The following is a 25,352-nucleotide window of genomic DNA, read 5'->3' on the forward strand; positions in this document are numbered from 1 at the left end:
CTAATCAACCAAACTTTTTGGGTTGGTTTCTCTTTTATAGTCTGCAGGCATTAAATGAAAGAAGTCAGTGTTCCAGCAGAGGGAGACAACGTTTCAGAAAAGGCATTGTAGCAAACCAAAAAAGAAATTTTAAGCGCAGCAGAGTAACCAGCTCACATACCTGTTAGCTCAGGTGAGTTTAAAAGGCTGCTGTTGATAACAAGGGCATTTGCTAAATAGATGGTGTGTGTGCAACAATATACTGAAAGGTCAATTATATTGTGCAGCTTATCTCACCACCTGTAGTTATTTAGGTGAAAGCTCCAAAATGCTTGCCTAATATGTCTGTTTATCCAAAAGGAAGTGTAGAGGGAGAGCTAGATAGATAGCATTGCATTACATTACATGGCAATGCAATGCACAGTTGCTGAAGTTGAACCAAAATGAGCTTGTCATCTGGCTTCTGCAACTTTTAACATGAAAAATCCAATGAGGAGAAGAAAAGCAAAGCCAAAGAGTCCATCCCAAAATCCGACAAACAAGCCAAATGAACAAAAAGCATTGAATTCAATTCTTTCTGATTTTAGAAACTGCATTAAAGAAGGGGTGCACCGGTCCTGGAGATACTGCAATACCAGGTCAATGCGTGGAGTGGACAGAGCAAGCTCTTTTTCCATCTCCCTGTTCTAAAAATCCATTTAATATATGGTCCCCAGATAGGGGACGTATCAGATATTAAACTGATAAGAACAGATACTACGCTTGATCTTAGCCAAAAGGCCGAGAAGCGATAACCAGAATTGGTTTCCGACTACGGTGCCACCCAAGGATTCTGAAAAGTCCATTTGTGGAGATGGCCACCTGGACTCCCGTTAAGAAGACATGCTGTCAACCTCTAGATCCCTCACATGCCTGCACTTTTCGGCTTGCTGCTGCTGCAATCCACGCGTTTTAGATCTGCATAACTCCACCTCTTTTAGCACAGTACCCTCAACTCCCGGCTGTTCCCACCCGCCTCAACACCGTTGGAAGGGAGGAGAACCAATTAAGGCGGGGGTGGGGTGGAACGAGCAGCTGTCTACCCTTAGCAGGAGGGTTGCTGATTAATTACCTCTCCTGCTGCTGCTGCTGCTGGCTGTCCAGCAGCAGACTGAAGGTGGCTGCTGCTGTGCGCAGGTATATAAAGGCTCAGAGCCTATTATGACACGCGCAGCCAGCGTTCCATTGCCACATTCCGTCTACTGCAGGCGGGATACCTGGATGGCTGAATGTCACTGAGAAGCTCACAGAGACCGCCATAAGCAACAGTTTAAAAGAATGCCACAGACTAATCAACCAAACTTTTTGGGTTGGTTTTTCTTTTATAGTCTGCAGGCATTAAATGAAAGAAGTCAGTGTTCCAGCAGAGGGAGACAACGTTTCAGAAAAGGCATTGTAGCAAACCAAAAAAGAAATTTTAAGCGCAGCAGAGTAACCAGCTCACATACCTGTTAGCTCAGGTGAGTTTAAAAGGCTGCTGTTGATAACAAGGGCATTTGCTAAATAGATGGTGTGTGTGCAACAATATACTGAAAGGTCAATTATATTGTGCAGCTTATCTCACCACCTGTAGTTATTTAGGTGAAAGCTCCAAAATGCTTGCCTAATATGTCTGTTTATCCAAAAGGAAGTATAGAGGGAGAGCTAGATAGATAGCATTGCATTACATTACATGGCAATGCAATGCACAGTTGCTGAAGTTGAACCAAAATGAGCTTGTCATCTGGCTTCTGCAACTTTTAACATGAAAAATCCAATGAGGAGAAGAAAAGCAAAGCCAAAGAGTCCATCCCAAAATCCGACAAACAAGCCAAATGAACAAAGAGCATTGAATTCAATTCTTTCTGATTTTAGAAACTGCATTAAAGAAGGGGTGCACCGGTCCTGGAGATACTGCAATACCAGGTCAATGCGTGGAGTGGACAGAGCAAGCTCTTTTTCCATCTCCCTGTTCTAAAAATCCATTTAATATATGGTCCCCAGATAGGGGACGTATCAGATATTAAACTGATAAGAACAGATACTACACTTGATCTTAGCCAAAAGGCCGAGAAGCGATAACCAGAATTGGTTTCCGACTACGGTGCCACCCAAGGATTCTGAAAAGTCCATTTGTGGAGATGGCCACCTGGACTCCCGTTAAGAAGACATGCTGTCAACCTCTAGATCCCTCACATGCCTGCACTTTTCGGCTTGCTGCTGCTGCAATCCACGCGTTTTAGATCTGCATATCTCCACCTCTTTTAGCACAGTACCCTCAACCCCCGGCTGTTCCCACCCGCCTCAACACCGTTGGAAGGGAGGAGAACCAATTAAGGCGGGGGGGGGGTGGAACGAGCAGCTGTCTACCCTTAGCAGGAGGGTTGCTGATTAATTACCTCTCCTGCTGCTGCTGCTGCTGGCTGTCCAGCAGCAGACTGAAGGTGGCTGCTGCTGTGCGCAGGTATATAAAGGCTCAGAGCCTATTATGACACGCGCAGCCAGCGTTCCATTGCCACATTCCGTCTACTGCAGGCGGGATACCTGGATGGCTGAATGTCACTGAGAAGCTCACAGAGACCGCCATAAGCAACAGTTTAAAAGAATGCCACAGACTAATCAACCAAACTTTTTGGGTTGGTTTCTCTTTTATAGTCTGCAGGCATTAAATGAAAGAAGTCAGTGTTCCAGCAGAGGGAGACAACGTTTCAGAAAAGGCATTGTAGCAAACCAAAAAAGAAATTTTAAGCGCAGCAGAGTAACCAGCTCACATACCTGTTAGCTCAGGTGAGTTTAAAAGGCTGCTGTTGATAACAAGGGCATTTGCTAAATAGATGGTGTGTGTGCAACAATATACTGAAAGGTCAATTATATTGTGCAGCTTATCTCACCACCTGTAGTTATTTAGGTGAAAGCTCCAAAATGCTTGCCTAATATGTCTGTTTATCCAAAAGGAAGTATAGAGGGAGAGCTAGATAGATAGCATTGCATTACATTACATGGCAATGCAATGCACAGTTGCTGAAGTTGAACCAAAATGAGCTTGTCATCTGGCTTCTGCAACTTTTAACATGAAAAATCCAATGAGGAGAAGAAAAGCAAAGCCAAAGAGTCCATCCCAAAATCCGACAAACAAGCCAAATGAACAAAAAGCATTGAATTCAATTCTTTCTGATTTTAGAAACTGCATTAAAGAAGGGGTGCACCGGTCCTGGAGATACTGCAATACCAGGTCAATGCGTGGAGTGGACAGAGCAAGCTCTTTTTCCATCTCCCTGTTCTAAAAATCCATTTAATATATGGTCCCCAGATAGGGGACGTATCAGATATTAAACTGATAAGAACAGATACTACACTTGATCTTAGCCAAAAGGCCGAGAAGCGATAACCAGAATTGGTTTCCGACTACGGTGCCACCCAAGGAGTCTGAAAAGTCCATTTGTGGAGATGGCCACCTGGACTCCCGTTAAGAAGACATGCTGTCAACCTCTAGATCCCTCACATGCCTGCACTTTTCGGCTTGCTGCTGCTGCAATCCACGCGTTTTAGATCTGCATAACTCCACCTCTTTTAGCACAGTACCCTCAACCCCCGGCTGTTCCCACCCGCCTCAACACCGTTGGAAGGGAGGAGAACCAATTAAGGCGGGGGGGGGGGGTGGAACGAGCAGCTGTCTACCCTTAGCAGGAGGGTTGCTGATTAATTACCTCTCCTGCTGCTGCTGCTGCTGGCTGTCCAGCAGCAGACTGAAGGTGGCTGCTGCTGTGCGCAGGTATATAAAGGCTCAGAGCCTATTATGACACGCGCAGCCAGCGTTCCATTGCCACATTCCGTCTACTGCAGGCGGGATACCTGGATGGCTGAATGTCACTGAGAAGCTCACAGAGACCGCCATAAGCAACAGTTTAAAAGAATGCCACAGACTAATCAACCAAACTTTTTGGGTTGGTTTCTCTTTTATAGTCTGCAGGCATTAAATGAAAGAAGTCAGTGTTCCAGCAGAGGGAGACAACGTTTCAGAAAAGGCATTGTAGCAAACCAAAAAAGAAATTTTAAGCGCAGCAGAGTAACCAGCTCACATACCTGTTAGCTCAGGTGAGTTTAAAAGGCTGCTGTTGATAACAAGGGCATGTGCTAAATAGATGGTGTGTGTGCAACAATATACTGAAAGGTCAATTATATTGTGCAGCTTATCTCACCACCTGTAGTTATTTAGGTGAAAGCTCCAAAATGCTTGCCTAATATGTCTGTTTATCCAAAAGGAAGTATAGAGGGAGAGCTAGATAGATAGCATTGCATTACATTACATGGCAATGCAATGCACAGTTGCTGAAGTTGAACCAAAATGAGCTTGTCATCTGGCTTCTGCAACTTTTAACATGAAAAATCCAATGAGGAGAAGAAAAGCAAAGCCAAAGAGTCCATCCCAAAATCCGACAAACAAGCCAAATGAACAAAAAGCATTGAATTCAATTCTTTCTGATTTTAGAAACTGCATTAAAGAAGGGGTGCACCGGTCCTGGAGATACTGCAATACCAGGTCAATGCGTGGAGTGGACAGAGCAAGCTCTTTTTCCATCTCCCTGTTCTAAAAATCCATTTAATATATGGTCCCCAGATAGGGGACGTATCAGATATTAAACTGATAAGAACAGATACTACACTTGATCTTAGCCAAAAGGCCGAGAAGCGATAACCAGAATTGGTTTCCGACTACGGTGCCACCCAAGGATTCTGAAAAGTCCATTTGTGGAGATGGCCACCTGGACTCCCGTTAAGAAGACATGCTGTCAACCTCTAGATCCCTCACATGCCTGCACTTTTCGGCTTGCTGCTGCTGCAATCCACGCGTTTTAGATCTGCATAACTCCACCTCTTTTAGCACAGTACCCTCAACCCCCGGCTGTTCCCACCCGCCTCAACACCGTTGGAAGGGAGGAGAACCAATTAAGGCGGGGGGGGGGGGTGGAACGAGCAGCTGTCTACCCTTAGCAGGAGGGTTGCTGATTAATTACCTCTCCTGCTGCTGCTGCTGCTGGCTGTCCAGCAGCAGACTGAAGGTGGCTGCTGCTGTGCGCAGGTATATAAAGGCTCAGAGCCTATTATGACACGCGCAGCCAGCGTTCCATTGCCACATTCCGTCTACTGCTGGCGGGATACCTGGATGGCTGAATGTCACTGAGAAGCTCACAGAGACCGCCATAAGCAACAGTTTAAAAGAATGCCACAGACTAATCAACCAAACTTTTTGGGTTGGTTTCTCTTTTATAGTCTGCAGGCATTAAATGAAAGAAGTCAGTGTTCCAGCAGAGGGAGACAACGTTTCAGAAAAGGCATTGTAGCAAACCAAAAAAGAAATTTTAAGCGCAGCAGAGTAACCAGCTCACATACCTGTTAGCTCAGGTGAGTTTAAAAGGCTGCTGTTGATAACAAGGGCATTTGCTAAATAGATGGTGTGTGTGCAACAATATACTGAAAGGTCAATTATATTGTGCAGCTTATCTCACCACCTGTAGTTATTTAGGTGAAAGCTCCAAAATGCTTGCCTAATATGTCTGTTTATCCAAAAGGAAGTATAGAGGGAGAGCTAGATAGATAGCATTGCATTACATTACATGGCAATGCAATGCACAGTTGCTGAAGTTGAACCAAAATGAGCTTGTCATCTGGCTTCTGCAACTTTTAACATGAAAAATCCAATGAGGAGAAGAAAAGCAAAGCCAAAGAGTCCATCCCAAAATCCGACAAACAAGCCAAATGAACAAAAAGCATTGAATTCAATTCTTTCTGATTTTAGAAACTGCATTAAAGAAGGGGTGCACCGGTCCTGGAGATACTGCAATACCAGGTCAATGCGTGGAGTGGACAGAGCAAGCTCTTTTTCCATCTCCCTGTTCTAAAAATCCATTTAATATATGGTCCCCAGATAGGGGACGTATCAGATATTAAACTGATAAGAACAGATTTTTGATTGAAGCTGCATCCAAGGCACTGAAAAATGTGACCGAAGTCACACCAAAACAGCGCACGAGGCGAGGATTCATGTGGACCCTTCCCGGAGGAGAGGGTCCCCAATAAACCATCCCCATCCCTCCGAGCCAGAAGGCCACAGCGAGGGTCAGGGATCTCCGATGCTCTCCCTAGCCGAAGCCGGAGAAGAGCCGTTTTCGTGCTCCCAGCTTCCATCTAGGCTGCCACCCTAGTGGAGCTGGAGCCTGTGTTGGTTTCTCAGCCCAAAGCTGACCGGACCTCCGACCGGGTTTATAAAAATTCCCCTTCCTAGCCCGGAGGCCAGGAATAGGGGGGGTTGCTCAGAAAGTATGATTGGCAAAGGTGCGGCATGCTACGAAGCCAAGTCTTTCTGGGGTTCCCAGTCCCAGTAAGCTTGGACTCCCACCAGGGCGCCTACTCCTGGGGCACATTGCTCCAAAGCCCTCACACTTACCCAGCCTAGTGATTTCGATCCTGGAGGGCCATGTTTTCCATCAGATAACTCTATGAGCCACCTGGCGTACTAACAAGTGCACCAAACCAGTGTGTAATATGCATCAATTTACTAGGGCAGCCCAAGGACAAAACTGCATTTCAAAAGATACTACACTTGATCTTAGCCAAAAGGCCGAGAAGCGATAACCAGAATTGGTTTCCGACTACGGTGCCACCCAAGGATTCTGAAAAGTCCATTTGTGGAGATGGCCACCTGGACTCCCGTTAAGAAGACATGCTGTCAACCTCTAGATCCCTCACATGCCTGCACTTTTCGGCTTGCTGCTGCTGCAATCCACGCGTTTTAGATCTGCATAACTCCACCTCTTTTAGCACAGTACCCTCAACCCCCGGCTGTTCCCACCCGCCTCAACACCGTTGGAAGGTGTTATGCACACGCCCGGGCTAAGCGGCGTGTGCGTGTGATTGGTAGTGATTCCACTGGACCGTGCCGGAGAGTGAATGCCTGGAGGGGCGTAACTAGGTATTCACCCGATCCGACCAGGGTCGCACGACGGCATACGACGCCAGTGCACCAAGGAGGAACCGAGCAGAGGGACCAGGTGCTACTCCAGGACAGACCCCGGACACGGCTGTTGACCCACACAGGGGAATACAGGAACAGACTGGTAGGCTGGCACACTGACTGGTGGGTATAGGCAGGCACGACTGGTATGCAGGCAGGCGGGTAAGCAGGCAGGGGGGTATAGGCAAGCACAGCAAGAGTGCAGACAGGGAGGCACTAGCAGGTAGGAACACAGGCGGGATAGGACCAGTACACACCGGGACTCAGGAACAATACAGGCAGAAGGGTACAGGCAGGGCAGGACAGGACTGCCGGAGCAGCGGGCAGAAGCAGGGCAGGACAGGACTGCCGGAGCAGCGGGCAGAAGCAGGGCAGGACAGGACTGCCGGAGCAGCGGGCAGAAGCAGGGCAGGACAGGACTGCCGGAACAGCGGGCAGAAGCAGGGCAGGACAGGACTGCCGGAGCAGCGGGCAGAAGCAGGGCAGGACAGGACTGCCGGAGCAGCGGGCAGAAGCTGGGCAGGACAGGACTGCCGGAGCAGCGGGCAGAAGCAGGGCAGGACAGGACTGCCGGAGCAGCGGGCAGAAGCAGGGCAGGACAGGACTGCCGGAGCAGCGGGCAGAAACAGGGCAGGACAGGACTCTGTTCACACGGAACAGACAGGAAGGGAAAGACAGAGCCAGACACCCACAGGGTACTTGCAGTGAAGTAGCGAGTGGACCACAAACTCACAAACGGGAGTACAGAGACAACAGGCAGGAGTTAGGTACGAGTTCAGACTCTGCAGAAAAAGGAAGGGAACGGACATAGAGGAAAAACAGGTAAAGGATAGGAGAGAGTTCAGACTGGAACTGAGTGTACGGAGGAGACTGACACTGCAGCGGGATACAGGAGCGGGTCTGGGAATACTGCCCCCAGAGAGGCGGGACGAACAGGCAAGGAGCGTGTTCAGACAGGACAGACAAGATACACAGAAAGGACTCAGTTCAGACACGGGAACTAATACCGCAAAGCAGGAGACATACAGGACAAAGTTCAGACACGGGAGCTGATACCGCAAAGCAGGAGACATACAGGACTAAGTTCAGACAGGCCTGGAAATACAGCCTCCAGGAAAGGCAGACAAGGAAACAAAGACGGGACCTGGCACCTTCAGAGTGCAAGCACACACTGAAGGAAAACACTATGCTCAGGCAGGGATAGAAGGGAGCTGCTGAGCTATATACCAAGTGTCAGACAGCAATAGGCTGAGGACGCACAAGGGGTGTGACCCACAGCAGGTACAAAAAGCAGGAAGTGATCGGGCGCCGCCCTTAAGCAGCAGAGACAGACACAAACAGACAGCATGGAGGGAAGCCAGAGAGACATTCTGGACAGGAGATCAAGTGCGCGCTCCTGCACAGTGGGAGATGGACCACTATGCAAGGACGCCGCCAGGTATGTTACAGTACCTCCCCCCTTACGCCCCCTCTTCTTCAGGCCTGCCAGAATCTTCCGCAGGGAATTCGAGGACCAGTCGTTCACTGGGTTGGAGGGGGACAGAGACTTGAGGGTAATCTCTGCTTCGAGGTACATCTTGTCAAGCTCACAGGAAAAAATAGACGGGTTATCAGGTACATAATGAGGAAAAGTCACTGTCTCTTTGTTATCTGGTGGTACCCCGGAGGATTCAGGAAACAACTGGAGGTCCTCCGCCGGGTCAGAAGAGTGCAGAGGCTCAGAGAAAACAACTGCTTCAGAGTACACTAGGTCGGACTCACTGGAGGAAGCAGGCGAGGTATCGGGTACCGAGTATAGGAAAGTCTCTGTCCATTCACCACCAGGTGGCACCCCGAAGGGTTCTGAACACAACTGGAGGTCCTCCGCCTGGTCGGAGGGGTGTAGAGACTCGGGAGTAACCTCTGCTTCGGAGTACACTAGGTTGGACTCACTGGAGGAAGCAGGCGAGGTATCGGGTACCGAGTATAGGAAAGTCTCTGTCCATTCACCACCAGGTGGCACCCCGAAGGGTTCTGGAGACAGCTGGCGGTCCTCCGCCTGGTCAGAGGGGTGTAGAGACTCACAGGTAACCTCTGCTTCAGAGTACACTAGGTCGGACTCACTGGACGAAGCAAGCGAGGTATCAGATCCAGGATATAGGAAAGTCTCTGTCCATTCACCACCAGGTGGCACCCCGAAGGATTCTGAACACAACTGGAGGTCCTCCGCCTGGTCGGAGGGGTGTAGAGACTCAGGAGTAACCTCTGCTTCGGAGTATACTAAGTTGGACTCACTGGACGAAGCGAGCGAGGTATCAGGTACAGAGTATAGGAGAGTCTCTGTCCTTTCGCTACCAGGTAGCACCCCGAAGGGTTCAGGAGACAACTGGAGATCCTCCGCCTGGTCGGAGGGGTGTAGAGACTCGGAGGTAACTACCACTTTGGGGTACCCATTGTCAGGCTCACAGGACGAAGCGGACAAAGTATTGAGTACCGGGTGTAGAGAAGTCTCTCTCCATTTGTCATCGAGTGGTATCCCGGAGGATTCAGGAGGCAACAGGGGATCCTCCGCCAGGTAGTAGAGGTGCACAGACTCAGAGGTAACCACAGCTTTGGAGCATCCTTGGACATGCACACCGGTTAAAGAGAGAGAAGCATCTGATGCCGGGTGCAGGAAGTTCTCCTGTGTGGAGTCTGGATGGGCAGAAGTCTCTTCGGGCAGGAGAACTGGTGCACTACCCACGCACATTACCCATTGGGGTTTCTCCGGGATACAGGGAGGTGAAGCTTCAGTAGGGACTTCAAGGTTGGGGTCAGGAGGTCTCAGGGAGGACAGACCCTGGCGTGACGGCTTGCCTCTAAGTCTAGCACGTCTGGACTGCCTCTTGAGGTTGAGAGAAGTATTCCGGAAAGCGTAGTCACCCTGTGAGGATTCTGGGTGGGCAGTAGTCTCATTGGGCTGGAGGACTATTGCGCTACCCACACACATTACCCATCGGGGCTGCTCCGGGATATTGGGAGGTGAAGCTTCAGCAGGAGCCTCCGGGTTAGGATCATCGAAGACCATTAGAAAGGCCACCAGGAAGGCCATTAGGTCCCGGAGAATCGGATCCTGTGTTTCATATAGGGGGTTGATCCATTCCAAGGCATCACCCGCCAGGTAAGACATCATAAAGGCCACTTTAGCCCAATCGGAAGGAAAATAAAGAGGGTAGGCCTTAAAGTGTAGCATGCATTGCTCCACAAATGCACGACACTGTCTTGGATCCCCATAGTAACGTGGCGGATCCGCAGGAACGAGAGCTGATAGATCCATCTGGACGGTGCGTAATTCGCCTGGAACTCAGCTAAGGGAAAAAAAATTTATTTATTTATTTTAATGCATATATTCGCTGGAAAACTTCTCAGAGGGCGAAGGCCGTGGGGCTCAACGGGAACCATGGCCTGAGCATGCTGTTATGCACACGCCCGGGCTAAGCGGCGTGTGCGTGTGATTGGTAGTGATTCCACTGGACCGTGCCGGAGAGTGAATGCCTGGAGGGGCGTAACTAGGTATTCACCCGATCCGACCAGGGTCGCACGACGGCATACGACGCCAGTGCACCAAGGAGGAACCGAGCAGAGGGACCAGGTGCTACTCCAGGACAGACCCCGGACACGGCTGTTGACCCACACAGGGGAATACAGGAACAGACTGGTAGGCTGGCACACTGACTGGTGGGTATAGGCAGGCACGACTGGTATGCAGGCAGGCGGGTAAGCAGGCAGGGGGGTATAGGCAAGCACAGCAAGAGTGCAGACAGGGAGGCACTAGCAGGTAGGAACACAGGCGGGATAGGACCAGTACACACCGGGACTCAGGAACAATACAGGCAGAAGGGTACAGGCAGGGCAGGACAGGACTGCCGGAGCAGCGGGCAGAAGCAGGGCAGGACAGGACTGCCGGAGCAGCGGGCAGAAGCAGGGCAGGACAGGACTGCCGGAGCAGCGGGCAGAAGCAGGGCAGGACAGGACTGCCGGAGCAGCGGGCAGAAGCAGGGCAGGACAGGACTGCCGGAGCAGCGGGCAGAAGCAGGGCAGGACAGGACTGCCGGAGCAGCGGGCAGAAGCTGGGCAGGACAGGACTGCCGGAGCAGCGGGCAGAAGCAGGGCAGGACAGGACTGCCGGAGCAGCGGGCAGAAGCAGGGCAGGACAGGACTGCCGGAGCAGCGGGCAGAAACAGGGCAGGACAGGACTCTGTTCACACGGAACAGACAGGAAGGGAAAGACAGAGCCAGACACCCACAGGGTACTTGCAGTGAAGTAGCGAGTGGACCACAAACTCACAAACGGGAGTACAGAGACAACAGGCAGGAGTTAGGTACGAGTTCAGACTCTGCAGAAAAAGGAAGGGAACGGACATAGAGGAAAAACAGGTAAAGGATAGGAGAGAGTTCAGACTGGAACTGAGTGTACGGAGGAGACTGACACTGCAGCGGGATACAGGAGCGGGTCTGGGAATACTGCCCCCAGAGAGGCGGGACGAACAGGCAAGGAGCGTGTTCAGACAGGACAGACAAGATACACAGAAAGGACTCAGTTCAGACACGGGAACTAATACCGCAAAGCAGGAGACATACAGGACAAAGTTCAGACACGGGAGCTGATACCGCAAAGCAGGAGACATACAGGACTAAGTTCAGACAGGCCTGGAAATACAGCCTCCAGGAAAGGCAGACAAGGAAACAAAGACGGGACCTGGCACCTTCAGAGTGCAAGCACACACTGAAGGAAAACACTATGCTCAGGCAGGGATAGAAGGGAGCTGCTGAGCTATATACCAAGTGTCAGACAGCAATAGGCTGAGGACGCACAAGGGGTGTGACCCACAGCAGGTACAAAAAGCAGGAAGTGATCGGGCGCCGCCCTTAAGCAGCAGAGACAGACACAAACAGACAGCATGGAGGGAAGCCAGAGAGACATTCTGGACAGGAGATCAAGTGCGCGCTCCTGCACAGTGGTAGATGGACCACTATGCAAGGACGCCGCCAGGTATGTTACAGAAGGGAGGAGAACCAATTAAGGCGGGGGGGGGGGGGTGGAACGAGCAGCTGTCTACCCTTAGCAGGAGGGTTGCTGATTAATTACCTCTCCTGCTGCTGCTGCTGCTGGCTGTCCAGCAGCAGACTGAAGGTGGCTGCTGCTGTGCGCAGGTATATAAAGGCTCAGAGCCTATTATGACACGCGCAGCCAGCGTTCCATTGCCACATTCCGTCTACTGCAGGCGGGATACCTGGATGGCTGAATGTCACTGAGAAGCTCACAGAGACCGCCATAAGCAACAGTTTAAAAGAATGCCACAGACTAATCAACCAAACTTTTTGGGTTGGTTTCTCTTTTATAGTCTGCAGGCATTAAATGAAAGAAGTCAGTGTTCCAGCAGAGGGAGACAACGTTTCAGAAAAGGCATTGTAGCAAACCAAAAAATAAATTTTAAGCGCAGCAGAGTAACCAGCTCACATACCTGTTAGCTCAGGTGAGTTTAAAAGGCTGCTGTTGATAACAAGGGCATTTGCTAAATAGATGGTGTGTGTGCAACAATATACTGAAAGGTCAATTATATTGTGCAGCTTATCTCACCACCTGTAGTTATTTAGGTGAAAGCTCCAAAATGCTTGCCTAATATGTCTGTTTGTCCAAAAGGAAGTATAGAGGGAGAGCTAGATAGATAGCATTGCATTACATTACATGGCAATGCAATGCACAGTTGCTGAAGTTGAACCAAAATGAGCTTGTCATCTGGCTTCTGCAACTTTTAACATGAAAAATCCAATGAGGAGAAGAAAAGCAAAGCCAAAGAGTCCATCCCAAAATCCGACAAACAAGCCAAATGAACAAAAAGCATTGAATTCAATTCTTTCTGATTTTAGAAACTGCATTAAAGAAGGGGTGCACCGGTCCTGGAGATACTGCAATACCAGGTCAATGCGTGGAGTGGACAGAGCAAGCTCTTTTTCCATCTCCCTGTTCTAAAAATCCATTTAATATATGGTCCCCAGATAGGGGACGTATCAGATATTAAACTGATAAGAACAGATACTACACTTGATCTTAGCCAAAAGGCCGAGAAGTGATAACCAGAATTGGTTTCCGACTACGGTGCCACCCAAGGATTCTGAAAAGTCCATTTGTGGAGATGGCCACCTGGACTCCCGTTAAGAAGACATGCTGTCAACCTCTAGATCCCTCACATGCCTGCACTTTTCGGCTTGCTGCTGCTGCAATCCACGCGTTTTAGATCTGCATAACTCCACCTCTTTTAGCACAGTACCCTCAACCCCCGGCTGTTCCCACCCGCCTCAACACCGTTGGAAGGGAGGAGAACCAATTAAGGCGGGGGGGGGGGGTGGAACGAGCAGCTGTCTACCCTTAGCAGGAGGGTTGCTGATTAATTACCTCTCCTGCTGCTGCTGCTGCTGGCTGTCCAGCAGCAGACTGAAGGTGGCTGCTGCTGTGCGCAGGTATATAAAGGCTCAGAGCCTATTATGACACGCGCAGCCAGCGTTCCATTGCCACATTCCGTCTACTGCAGGCGGGATACCTGGATGGCTGAATGTCACTGAGAAGCTCACAGAGACCGCCATAAGCAACAGTTTAAAAGAATGCCACAGACTAATCAACCAAACTTTTTGGGTTGGTTTCTCTTTTATAGTCTGCAGGCATTAAATGAAAGAAGTCAGTGTTCCAGCAGAGGGAGACAACGTTTCAGAAAAGGCATTGTAGCAAACCAAAAAAGAAATTTTAAGCGCAGCAGAGTAACCAGCTCACATACCTGTTAGCTCAGGTGAGTTTAAAAGGCTGCTGTTGATAACAAGGGCATTTGCTAAATAGATGGTGTGTGTGCAACAATATACTGAAAGGTCAATTATATTGTGCAGCTTATCTCACCACCTGTAGTTATTTAGGTGAAAGCTCCAAAATGCTTGCCTAATATGTCTGTTTATCCAAAAGGAAGTATAGAGGGAGAGCTAGATAGATAGCATTGCATTACATTACATGGCAATGCAATGCACAGTTGCTGAAGTTGAACCAAAATGAGCTTGTCATCTGGCTTCTGCAACTTTTAACATGAAAAATCCAATGAGGAGAAGAAAAGCAAAGCCAAAGAGTCCATCCCAAAATCCGACAAACAAGCCAAATGAACAAAAAGCATTGAATTCAATTCTTTCTGATTTTAGAAACTGCATTAAAGAAGGGGTGCACCGGTCCTGGAGATACTGCAATACCAGGTCAATGCGTGGAGTGGACAGAGCAAGCTCTTTTTCCATCTCCCTGTTCTAAAAATCCATTTAATATATGGTCCCCAGATAGGGGACGTATCAGATATTAAACTGATAAGAACAGATACTACACTTGATCTTAGCCAAAAGGCCGAGAAGCGATAACCAGAATTGGTTTCCGACTACGGTGCCACCCAAGGATTCTGAAAAGTCCATTTGTGGAGATGGCCACCTGGACTCCCGTTAAGAAGACATGCTGTCAACCTCTAGATCCCTCACATGCCTGCACTTTTCGGCTTGCTGCTGCTGCAATCCACGCGTTTTAGATCTGCATAACTCCACCTCTTTTAGCACAGTACCCTCAACCCCCGGCTGTTCCCACCCGCCTCAACACCGTTGGAAGGGAGGAGAACCAATTAAGGCGGGGGGGGGGGGTGGAACGAGCAGCTGTCTACCCTTAGCAGGAGGGTTGCTGATTAATTACCTCTCCTGCTGCTGCTGCTGCTGGCTGTCCAGCAGCAGACTGAAGGTGGCTGCTGCTGTGCGCAGGTATATAAAGGCTCAGAGCCTATTATGACACGCGCAGCCAGCGTTCCATTGCCACATTCCGTCTACTGCAGGCGGGATACCTGGATGGCTGAATGTCACTGAGAAGCTCACAGAGACCGCCATAAGCAACAGTTTAAAAGAATGCCACAGACTAATCAACCAAACTTTTTGGGTTGGTTTCTCTTTTATAGTCTGCAGGCATTAAATGAAAGAAGTCAGTGTTCCAGCAGAGGGAGACAACGTTTCAGAAAAGGCATTGTAGCAAACCAAAAAAGAAATTTTAAGCGCAGCAGAGTAACCAGCTCACATACCTGTTAGCTCAGGTGAGTTTAAAAGGCTGCTGTTGATAACAAGGGCATTTGCTAAATAGATGGTGTGTGTGCAACAATATACTGAAAGGTCAATTATATTGTGCAGCTTATCTCACCACCTGTAGTTATTTAGGTGAAAGCTCCAAAATGCTTGCCTAATATGTCTGTTTATCCAAAAGGAAGTATAGAGGGAGAGCTAGATAGATAGCATTGCATTACATTACATGGCAATGCAATGCACAGTTGCTGAAGTTGAACCAAAATGAGCTTGTCATCTGGCTTCTGCAACTTTTAACATGAAAAATCCAATGAGGAGAAGAAAAGCAAAGCCAAAGAGTCCATCCCAAAATCCGACAAACAAGCCAAATGAACAAAAAGCATTGAATTCAATTCTTTCTGATTTTAGAAACTGCATTAAAGAAGGGGTGCACCGGTCCTGGAGATACTGCAATACCAGGTCAATGCGTGGAGTGGACAGAGCAAGCTCTTTTTCCATCTCCCTGTTCTAAAAATCCATTTAATATATGGTCCCCAGATAGGGGACGTATCAGATATTAAACTGATAAGAACAGATACTACACTTGATCTTAGCCAAAAGGCCGAGAAGCGATAACCAGAATTGGTTTCCGACTACGGTGCCACCCAAGGATTCTGAAAAGTCCATTTGTGGAGATGGGCACCCGGACTCCCGTTAAGAAGACATGCTGTCAACCTCTAGATCCCTCACATGCCTGCACTTTTCGGCTTGCTGCTGCTGCAATCCACGCGTTTTAGATCTGCATAACTCCACCTCTTTTAGCACAGTACCCTCAACCCCCGGCTGTTCCCACCCGCCTCAACACCGTTGGAAGGGAGGAGAACCAATTAAGGCGGGGGGGGGGGTGGAACGAGCAGCTGTCTACCCTTAGCAGGAGGGTTGCTGATTAATTACCTCTCCTGCTGCTGCTGCTGCTGGCTGTCCAGCAGCAGACTGAAGGTGGCTGCTGCTGTGCGCAGGTATATAAAGGCTCAGAGCCTATTATGACACGCGCAGCCAGCGTTCCATTGCCACATTCCGTCTACTGCAGGCGGGATACCTGGATGGCTGAATGTCACTGAGAAGCTCACAGAGACCGCCATAAGCAACAGTTTAAAAGAATGCCACAGACTAATCAACCAAACTTTTTGGGTTGGTTTCTCTTTTATAGTCTGCAGGCATTAAATGAAAGAAGTCAGTGTTCCAGCAGAGGGAGACAACGTTTCAGAAAAGGCATTGTAGCAAACCAAAAAAGAAATTTTAAGCGCAGCAGAGTAACCAGCTCACATACCTGTTAGCTCAGGTGAGTTTAAAAGGCTGCTGTTGATAACAAGGGCATTTGCTAAATAGATGGTGTGTGTGCAACAATATACTGAAAGGTCAATTATATTGTGCAGCTTATCTCACCACCTGTAGTTATTTAGGTGAAAGCTCCAAAATGCTTGCCTAATATGTCTGTTTGTCCAAAAGGAAGTATAGAGGGAGAGCTAGATAGATAGCATTGCATTACATTACATGGCAATGCAATGCACAGTTGCTGAAGTTGAACCAAAATGAGCTTGTCATCTGGCTTCTGCAACTTTTAACATGAAAAATCCAATGAGGAGAAGAAAAGCAAAGCCAAAGAGTCCATCCCAAAATCCGACAAACAAGCCAAATGAACAAAAAGCATTGAATTCAATTCTTTCTGATTTTAGAAACTGCATTAAAGAAGGGGTGCACCGGTCCTGGAGATACTGCAATACCAGGTCAATGCGTGGAGTGGACAGAGCAAGCTCTTTTTCCATCTCCCTGTTCTAAAAATCCATTTAATATATGGTCCCCAGATAGGGGACGTATCAGATATTAAACTGATAAGAACAGATACTACACTTGATCTTAGCCAAAAGGCCGAGAAGTGATAACCAGAATTGGTTTCCGACTACGGTGCCACCCAAGGATTCTGAAAAGTCCATTTGTGGAGATGGCCACCTGGACTCCCGTTAAGAAGACATGCTGTCAACCTCTAGATCCCTCACATGCCTGCACTTTTCGGCTTGCTGCTGCTGCAATCCACGCGTTTTAGATCTGCATAACTCCACCTCTTTTAGCACAGTACCCTCAACCCCCGGCTGTTCCCACCCGCCTCAACACCGTTGGAAGGGAGGAGAACCAATTAAGGCGGGGGGGGGGGGTGGAACGAGCAGCTGTCTACCCTTAGCAGGAGGGTTGCTGATTAATTACCTCTCCTGCTGCTGCTGCTGCTGGCTGTCCAGCAGCAGACTGAAGGTGGCTGCTGCTGTGCGCAGGTATATAAAGGCTCAGAGCCTATTATGACACGCGCAGCCAGCGTTCCATTGCCACATTCCGTCTACTGCAGGCGGGATACCTGGATGGCTGAATGTCACTGAGAAGCTCACAGAGACCGCCATAAGCAACAGTTTAAAAGAATGCCACAGACTAATCAACCAAACTTTTTGGGTTGGTTTCTCTTTTATAGTCTGCAGGCATTAAATGAAAGAAGTCAGTGTTCCAGCAGAGGGAGACAACGTTTCAGAAAAGGCATTGTAGCAAACCAAAAAAGAAATTTTAAGCGCAGCAGAGTAACCAGCTCACATACCTGTTAGCTCAGGTGAGTTTAAAAGGCTGCTGTTGATAACAAGGGCATTTGCTAAATAGATGGTGTGTGTGCAACAATATACTGAAAGGTCAATTATATTGTGCAGCTTATCTCACCACCTGTAGTTATTTAGGTGAAAGCTCCAAAATGCTTGCCTAATATGTCTGTTTATCCAAAAGGAAGTATAGAGGGAGAGCTAGATAGATAGCATTGCATTACATTACATGGCAATGCAATGCACAGTTGCTGAAGTTGAACCAAAATGAGCTTGTCATCTGGCTTCTGCAACTTTTAACATGAAAAATCCAATGAGGAGAAGAAAAGCAAAGCCAAAGAGTCCATCCCAAAATCCGACAAACAAGCCAAATGAACAAAAAGCATTGAATTCAATTCTTTCTGATTTTAGAAACTGCATTAAAGAAGGGGTGCACCGGTCCTGGAGATACTGCAATACCAGGTCAATGCGTGGAGTGGACAGAGCAAGCTCTTTTTCCATCTCCCTGTTCTAAAAATCCATTTAATATATGGTCCCCAGATAGGGGACGTATCAGATATTAAACTGATAAGAACAGATACTACACTTGATCTTAGCCAAAAGGCCGAGAAGCGATAACCAGAATTGGTTTCCGACTACGGTGCCACCCAAGGATTCTGAAAAGTCCATTTGTGGAGATGGCCACCTGGACTCCCGTTAAGAAGACATGCTGTCAACCTCTAGATCCCTCACATGCCTGCACTTTTCGGCTTGCTGCTGCTGCAATCCACGCGTTTTAGATCTGCATAACTCCACCTCTTTTAGCACAGTACCCTCAACCCCCGGCTGTTCCCACCCGCCTCAACACCGTTGGAAGGGAGGAGAACCAATTAAGGCGGGGGGGGGGGTGGAACGAGCAGCTGTCTACCCTTAGCAGGAGGGTTGCTGATTAATTACCTCTCCTGCTGCTGCTGCTGCTGGCTGTCCAGCAGCAGACTGAAGGTGGCTGCTGCTGTGCGCAGGTATATAAAGGCTCAGAGCCTATTATGACACGCGCAGCCAGCGTTCCATTGCCACATTCCGTCTACTGCAGGCGGGATACCTGGATGGCTGAATGTCACTGAGAAGCTCACAGAGACCGCCATAAGCAACAGTTTAAAAGAATGCCACAGACTAATCAACCAAACTTTTTGGGTTGGTTTCTCTTTTATAGTCTGCAGGCATTAAATGAAAGAAGTCAGTGTTCCAGCAGAGGGAGACAACGTTTCAGAAAAGGCATTGTAGCAAACCAAAAAAGAAATTTTAAGCGCAGCAGAGTAACCAGCTCACATACCTGTTAGCTCAGGTGAGTTTAAAAGGCTGCTGTTGATAACAAGGGCATTTGCTAAATAGATGGTGTGTGTGCAACAATATACTGAAAGGTCAATTATATTGTGCAGCTTATCTCACCACCTGTAGTTATTTAGGTGAAAGCTCCAAAATGCTTGCCTAATATGTCTGTTTATCCAAAAGGAAGTATAGAGGGAGAGCTAGATAGATAGCATTGCATTACATTACATGGCAATGCAATGCACAGTTGCTGAAGTTGAACCAAAATGAGCTTGTCATCTGGCTTCTGCAACTTTTAACATGAAAAATCCAATGAGGAGAAGAAAAGCAAAGCCAAAGAGTCCATCCCAAAATCCGACAAACAAGCCAAATGAACAAAAAGCATTGAATTCAATTCTTTCTGATTTTAGAAACTGCATTAAAGAAGGGGTGCACCGGTCCTGGAGATACTGCAATACCAGGTCAATGCGTGGAGTGGACAGAGCAAGCTCTTTTTCCATCTCCCTGTTCTAAAAATCCATTTAATATATGGTCCCCAGATAGGGGACGTATCAGATATTAAACTGATAAGAACAGATACTACACTTGATGTTAGCCAAAAGGCCGAGAAGCGATAACCAGAATTGGTTTCCGACTACGGTGCCACCCAAGGATTCTGAAAAGTCCATTTGTGGAGATGGGCACCCGGACTCCCGTTAAGAAGACATGCTGTCAACCTCTAGATCCCTCACATGCCTGCACTTTTCGGCTTGCTGCTGCTGCAATCCACGCGTTTTAGATCTGCATAACTCCACCTCTTTTAGCACAGTACCCTCAACCCCCGGCTGTTCCCACCCGCCTCAACACCGTTGGAAGGGAGGAGAACCAATTAAGGCGGGGGGGGGGGTGGAACGAGCAGCTGTCTACCCTTAGCAGGAGGGTTGCTGATTAATTACCTCTCCTGCTGCTGCTGCTGCTGGCTGTCCAGCAGCAGACTGAAGGTGGCTGCTGCTGTGCGCAGGTATATAAAGGCTCAGAGCCTATTATGACACGCGCAGCCAGCGTTCCATTGCCACATTCCGTCTACTGCAGGCGGGATACCTGGATGGCTGAATGTCACTGAGAAGCTCACAGAGACCGCCATAAGCAACAGTTTAAAAGAATGCCACAGACTAATCAACCAAACTTTTTGGGTTGGTTTCTCTTTTATAGTCTGCAGGCATTAAATGAAAGAAGTCAGTGTTCCAGCAGAGGGAGACAACGTTTCAGAAAAGGCATTGTAGCAAACCAAAAAAGAAATTTTAAGCGCAGCAGAGTAACCAGCTCACATACCTGTTAGCTCAGGTGAGTTTAAAAGGCTGCTGTTGATAACAAGGGCATTTGCTAAATAGATGGTGTGTGTGCAACAATATACTGAAAGGTCAATTATATTGTGCAGCTTATCTCACCACCTGTAGTTATTTAGGTGAAAGCTCCAAAATGCTTGCCTAATATGTCTGTTTATCCAAAAGGAAGTATAGAGGGAGAGCTAGATAGATAGCATTGCATTACATTACATGGCAATGCAATGCACAGTTGCTGAAGTTGAACCAAAATGAGCTTGTCATCTGGCTTCTGCAACTTTTAACATGAAAAATCCAATGAGGAGAAGAAAAGCAAAGCCAAAGAGTCCATCCCAAAATCCGACAAACAAGCCAAATGAACATAAAGCATTGAATTCAATTCTTTCTGATTTTAGAAACTGCATTAAAGAAGGGGTGCACCGGTCCTGGAGATACTGCAATACCAGGTCAATGCGTGGAGTGGACAGAGCAAGCTCTTTTTCCATCTCCCTGTTCTAAAAATCCATTTAATATATGGTCCCCAGATAGGGGACGTATCAGATATTAAACTGATAAGAACAGATACTACACTTGATCTTAGCCAAAAGGCCGAGAAGCGATAACCAGAATTGGTTTCCGACTACGGTGCCACCCAAGGATTCTGAAAAGTCCATTTGTGGAGATGGGCACCCGGACTCCCGTTAAGAAGACATGCTGTCAACCTCTAGATCCCTCACATGCCTGCACTTTTCGGCTTGCTGCTGCTGCAATCCACGCGTTTTAGATCTGCATAACTCCACCTCTTTTAGCACAGTACCCTCAACCCCCGGCTGTTCCCACCCGCCTCAACACCGTTGGAAGGGAGGAGAACCAATTAAGGCGGGGGGGGGGGTGGAACGAGCAGCTGTCTACCCTTAGCAGGAGGGTTGCTGATTAATTACCTCTCCTGCTGCTGCTGCTGCTGGCTGTCCAGCAGCAGACTGAAGGTGGCTGCTGCTGTGCGCAGGTATATAAAGGCTCAGAGCCTATTATGACACGCGCAGCCAGCGTTCCATTGCCACATTCCGTCTACTGCAGGCGGGATACCTGGATGGCTGAATGTCACTGAGAAGCTCACAGAGACCGCCATAAGCAACAGTTTAAAAGAATGCCACAGACTAATCAACCAAACTTTTTGGGTTGGTTTCTCTTTTATAGTCTGCAGGCATTAAATGAAAGAAGTCAGTGTTCCAGCAGAGGGAGACAACGTTTCAGAAAAGGCATTGTAGCAAACCAAAAAAGAAATTTTAAGCGCAGCAGAGTAACCAGCTCACATACCTGTTAGCTCAGGTGAGTTTAAAAGGCTGCTGTTGATAACAAGGGCATTTGCTAAATAGATGGTGTGTGTGCAACAATATACTGAAAGGTCAATTATATTGTGCAGCTTATCTCACCACCTGTAGTTATTTAGGTGAAAGCTCCAAAATGCTTGCCTAATATGTCTGTTTATCCAAAAGGAAGTATAGAGGGAGAGCTAGATAGATAGCATTGCATTACATTACATGGCAATGCAATGCACAGTTGCTGAAGTTGAACCAAAATGAGCTTGTCATCTGGCTTCTGCAACTTTTAACATGAAAAATCCAATGAGGAGAAGAAAAGCAAAGCCAAAGAGTCCATCCCAAAATCCGACAAACAAGCCAAATGAACAAAAAGCATTGAATTCAATTCTTTCTGATTTTAGAAACTGCATTAAAGAAGGGGTGCACCGGTCCTGGAGATACTGCAATACCAGGTCAATGCGTGGAGTGGACAGAGCAAGCTCTTTTTCCATCTCCCTGTTCTAAAAATCCATTTAATATATGGTCCCCAGATAGGGGACGTATCAGATATTAAACTGATAAGAACAGATACTACACTTGATCTTAGCCAAAAGGCCGAGAAGCGATAACCAGAATTGGTTTCCGACTACGGTGCCACCCAAGGATTCTGAAAAGTCCATTTGTGGAGATGGCCACCTGGACTCCCGTTAAGAAGACATGCTGTCAACCTCTAGATCCCTCACATGCCTGCACTTTTCGGCTTGCTGCTGCTGCAATCCACGCGTTTTAGATCTGCATAACTCCACCTCTTTTAGCACAGTACCCTCAACCCCCGGCTGTTCCCACCCGCCTCAACACCGTTGGAAGGGAGGAGAACCAATTAAGGCGGGGGGGGGGGTGGAACGAGCAGCTGTCTACCCTTAGCAGGAGGGTTGCTGATTAATTACCTCTCCTGCTGCTGCTGCTGCTGGCTGTCCAGCAGCAGACTGAAGGTGGCTGCTGCTGTGCGCAGGTATATAAAGGCTCAGAGCCTAATGACACGCGCAGCCAGCGTTCCATTGCCACATTCCGTCTACTGCAGGCGGGATACCTGGATGGCTGAATGTCACTGAGAAGCTCACAGAGACCGCCATAAGCAACAGTTTAAAAGAATGCCACAGACTAATCAACCAAACTTTTTGGGTTGGTTTCTCTTTTATAGTCTGCAGGCATTAAATGAAAGAAGTCAGTGTTCCAGCAGAGGGAGACAACGTTTCAGAAAAGGCATTGTAGCAAACCAAAAAAGAAATTTTAAGCGCAGCAGAGTAACCAGCTCACATACCTGTTAGCTCAGGTGAGTTTAAAAGGCTGCTGTTGATAACAAGGGCATTTGCTAAATAGATGGTGTGTGTGCAACAATATACTGAAAGGTCAATTATATTGTGCAGCTTATCTCACCACCTGTAGTTATTTAGGTGAAAGCTCCAAAATGCTTGCCTAATATGTCTGTTTATCCAAAAGGAAGTATAGAGGGAGAGCTAGATAGATAGCATTGCATTACATTACATGGCAATGCAATGCACAGTTGCTGAAGTTGAACCAAAATGAGCTTGTCATCTGGCTTCTGCAACTTTTAACATGAAAAATCCAATGAGGAGAAGAAAAGCAAAGCCAAAGAGTCCATCCCAAAATCCGACAAACAAGCCAAATGAACAAAAAGCATTGAATTCAATTCTTTCTGATTTTAGAAACTGCATTAAAGAAGGGGTGCATCGGTCCTGGAGATACTGCAATACCAGGTCAATGCGTGGAGTGGACAGAGCAAGCTCTTTTTCCATCTCCCTGTTCTAAAAATCCATTTAATATATGGTCCCCAGATAGGGGACGTATCAGATATTAAACTGATAAGAACAGATACTACACTTGATCTTAGCCAAAAGGCCGAGAAGCGATAACCAGAATTGGTTTCCGACTACGGTGCCACCCAAGGATTCTGAAAAGTCCATTTGTGGAGATGGCCACCTGGACTCCCGTTAAGAAGACATGCTGTCAACCTCTAGATCCCTCACATGCCTGCACTTTTCGGCTTGCTGCTGCTGCAATCCACGCGTTTTAGATCTGCATAACTCCACCTCTTTTAGCACAGTACCCTCAACCCCCGGCTGTTCCCACCCGCCTCAACACCGTTGGAAGGGAGGAGAACCAATTAAGGCGGGGGGGGGGGTGGAACGAGCAGCTGTCTACCCTTAGCAGGAGGATTGCTGATTAATTACCTCTCCTGCTGCTGCTGCTGCTGGCTGTCCAGCAGCAGACTGAAGGTGGCTGCTGCTGTGCGCAGGTATATAAAGGCTCAGAGCCTATTATGACACGCGCAGCCAGCGTTCCATTGCCACATTCCGTCTACTGCAGGCGGGATACCTGGATGGCTGAATGTCACTGAGAAGCTCACAGAGACCGCCATAAGCAACAGTTTAAAAGAATGCCACAGACTAATCAACCAAACTTTTTGGGTTGGTTTCTCTTTTATAGTCTGCAGGCATTAAATGAAAGAAGTCAGTGTTCCAGCAGAGGGAGACAACGTTTCAGAAAAGGCATTGTAGCAAACCAAAAAAGAAATTTTAAGCGCAGCAGAGTAACCAGCTCACATACCTGTTAGCTCAGGTGAGTTTAAAAGGCTGCTGTTGATAACAAGGGCATTTGCTAAATAGATGGTGTGTGTGCAACAATATACTGAAAGGTCAATTATATTGTGCAGCTTATCTCACCACCTGTAGTTATTTAGGTGAAAGCTCCAAAATGCTTGCCTAATATGTCTGTTTATCCAAAAGGAAGTATAGAGGGAGAGCTAGATAGATAGCATTGCATTACATTACATGGCAATGCAATGCACAGTTGCTGAAGTTGAACCAAAATGAGCTTGTCATCTGGCTTCTGCAACTTTTAACATGAAAAATCCAATGAGGAGAAGAAAAGCAAAGCCAAAGAGTCCATCCCAAAATCCGACAAACAAGCCAAATGAACAAAAAGCATTGAATTCAATTCTTTCTGATTTTAGAAACTGCATTAAAGAAGGGGTGCATCGGTCCTGGAGATACTGCAATACCAGGTCAATGCGTGGAGTGGACAGAGCAAGCTCTTTTTCCATCTCCCTGTTCTAAAAATCCATTTAATATATGGTCCCCAGATAGGGGACGTATCAGATATTAAACTGATAAGAACAGATACTACACTTGATCTTAGCCAAAAGGCCGAGAAGCGATAACCAGAATTGGTTTCCGACTACGGTGCCACCCAAGGATTCTGAAAAGTCCATTTGTGGAGATGGCCACCTGGACTCCCGTTAAGAAGACATGCTGTCAACCTCTAGATCCCTCACATGCCTGCACTTTTCGGCTTGCTGCTGCTGCAATCCACGCGTTTTAGATCTGCATAACTCCACCTCTTTTAGCACAGTACCCTCAACCCCCGGCTGTTCCCACCCGCCTCAACACCGTTGGAAGGGAGGAGAACCAATTAAGGCGGGGGGGGGGGGGGTGGAACGAGCAGCTGTCTACCCTTAGCAGGAGGGTTGCTGATTAATTACCTCTCCTGCTGCTGCTGCTGCTGGCTGTCCAGCAGCAGACTGAAGGTGGCTGCTGCTGTGCGCAGGTATATAAAGGCTCAGAGCCTATTATGACACGCGCAGCCAGCGTTCCATTGCCACATTCCGTCTACTGCAGGCGGGATACCTGGATGGCTGAATGTC

At 47.9% G+C, this 25,352-nt stretch overlaps 14 non-coding genes and 2 pseudogenes across 14 annotated transcripts; all 16 read right to left on the reverse strand.

Annotated features, from left to right (window-relative positions):
* Positions 1–580: 580 nt before the first annotated feature.
* Positions 581–771, reverse strand: LOC141247615 (U2 spliceosomal RNA). The gene has a single exon (XR_012311046.1). It is a non-coding gene; the product is annotated as a U2 spliceosomal RNA (small nuclear RNA).
* Positions 772–1,886: 1,115 nt separating this feature from the next.
* On the reverse strand, positions 1,887–2,077 carry LOC141247583 (U2 spliceosomal RNA). Its single transcript, XR_012311016.1, has one exon. It is a non-coding gene; the product is annotated as a U2 spliceosomal RNA (small nuclear RNA).
* Positions 2,078–3,192: 1,115 nt separating this feature from the next.
* LOC141247584 (U2 spliceosomal RNA) lies at positions 3,193–3,383 on the reverse strand. Its single transcript, XR_012311017.1, has one exon. It is a non-coding gene; the product is annotated as a U2 spliceosomal RNA (small nuclear RNA).
* Positions 3,384–4,500: 1,117 nt separating this feature from the next.
* LOC141247585 (U2 spliceosomal RNA) lies at positions 4,501–4,691 on the reverse strand. The gene has a single exon (XR_012311018.1). It is a non-coding gene; the product is annotated as a U2 spliceosomal RNA (small nuclear RNA).
* Positions 4,692–5,808: 1,117 nt separating this feature from the next.
* LOC141247565 (U2 spliceosomal RNA) lies at positions 5,809–5,989 on the reverse strand (annotated as a pseudogene).
* A 524-nt stretch (positions 5,990–6,513) lies between these two features.
* On the reverse strand, positions 6,514–6,628 carry LOC141247570 (U2 spliceosomal RNA; annotated as a pseudogene).
* A 6,284-nt stretch (positions 6,629–12,912) lies between these two features.
* LOC141247603 (U2 spliceosomal RNA) lies at positions 12,913–13,103 on the reverse strand. Its single transcript, XR_012311035.1, has one exon. It is a non-coding gene; the product is annotated as a U2 spliceosomal RNA (small nuclear RNA).
* Positions 13,104–14,220: 1,117 nt separating this feature from the next.
* Positions 14,221–14,411, reverse strand: LOC141247586 (U2 spliceosomal RNA). Its single transcript, XR_012311019.1, has one exon. It is a non-coding gene; the product is annotated as a U2 spliceosomal RNA (small nuclear RNA).
* A 1,117-nt stretch (positions 14,412–15,528) lies between these two features.
* LOC141247587 (U2 spliceosomal RNA) lies at positions 15,529–15,719 on the reverse strand. Its single transcript, XR_012311020.1, has one exon. It is a non-coding gene; the product is annotated as a U2 spliceosomal RNA (small nuclear RNA).
* A 1,116-nt stretch (positions 15,720–16,835) lies between these two features.
* LOC141247605 (U2 spliceosomal RNA) lies at positions 16,836–17,026 on the reverse strand. Its single transcript, XR_012311037.1, has one exon. It is a non-coding gene; the product is annotated as a U2 spliceosomal RNA (small nuclear RNA).
* A 1,117-nt stretch (positions 17,027–18,143) lies between these two features.
* Positions 18,144–18,334, reverse strand: LOC141247588 (U2 spliceosomal RNA). The gene has a single exon (XR_012311021.1). It is a non-coding gene; the product is annotated as a U2 spliceosomal RNA (small nuclear RNA).
* A 1,116-nt stretch (positions 18,335–19,450) lies between these two features.
* LOC141247621 (U2 spliceosomal RNA) lies at positions 19,451–19,641 on the reverse strand. The gene has a single exon (XR_012311052.1). It is a non-coding gene; the product is annotated as a U2 spliceosomal RNA (small nuclear RNA).
* Positions 19,642–20,757: 1,116 nt separating this feature from the next.
* On the reverse strand, positions 20,758–20,948 carry LOC141247589 (U2 spliceosomal RNA). The gene has a single exon (XR_012311022.1). It is a non-coding gene; the product is annotated as a U2 spliceosomal RNA (small nuclear RNA).
* A 1,116-nt stretch (positions 20,949–22,064) lies between these two features.
* LOC141247590 (U2 spliceosomal RNA) lies at positions 22,065–22,255 on the reverse strand. The gene has a single exon (XR_012311023.1). It is a non-coding gene; the product is annotated as a U2 spliceosomal RNA (small nuclear RNA).
* Positions 22,256–23,369: 1,114 nt separating this feature from the next.
* Positions 23,370–23,560, reverse strand: LOC141247601 (U2 spliceosomal RNA). Its single transcript, XR_012311033.1, has one exon. It is a non-coding gene; the product is annotated as a U2 spliceosomal RNA (small nuclear RNA).
* A 1,116-nt stretch (positions 23,561–24,676) lies between these two features.
* LOC141247602 (U2 spliceosomal RNA) lies at positions 24,677–24,867 on the reverse strand. The gene has a single exon (XR_012311034.1). It is a non-coding gene; the product is annotated as a U2 spliceosomal RNA (small nuclear RNA).
* Positions 24,868–25,352: the final 485 nt, after the last annotated feature.

Source organism: Phyllobates terribilis, unplaced genomic scaffold, assembly GCF_046119375.1.
Source record: "Phyllobates terribilis strain yellow unplaced genomic scaffold, ASM4611937v1 Scaffold_3189__1_contigs__length_86951, whole genome shotgun sequence".
In the NCBI taxonomy this organism is placed as follows: Eukaryota; Metazoa; Chordata; class Amphibia; order Anura; family Dendrobatidae; genus Phyllobates; species Phyllobates terribilis.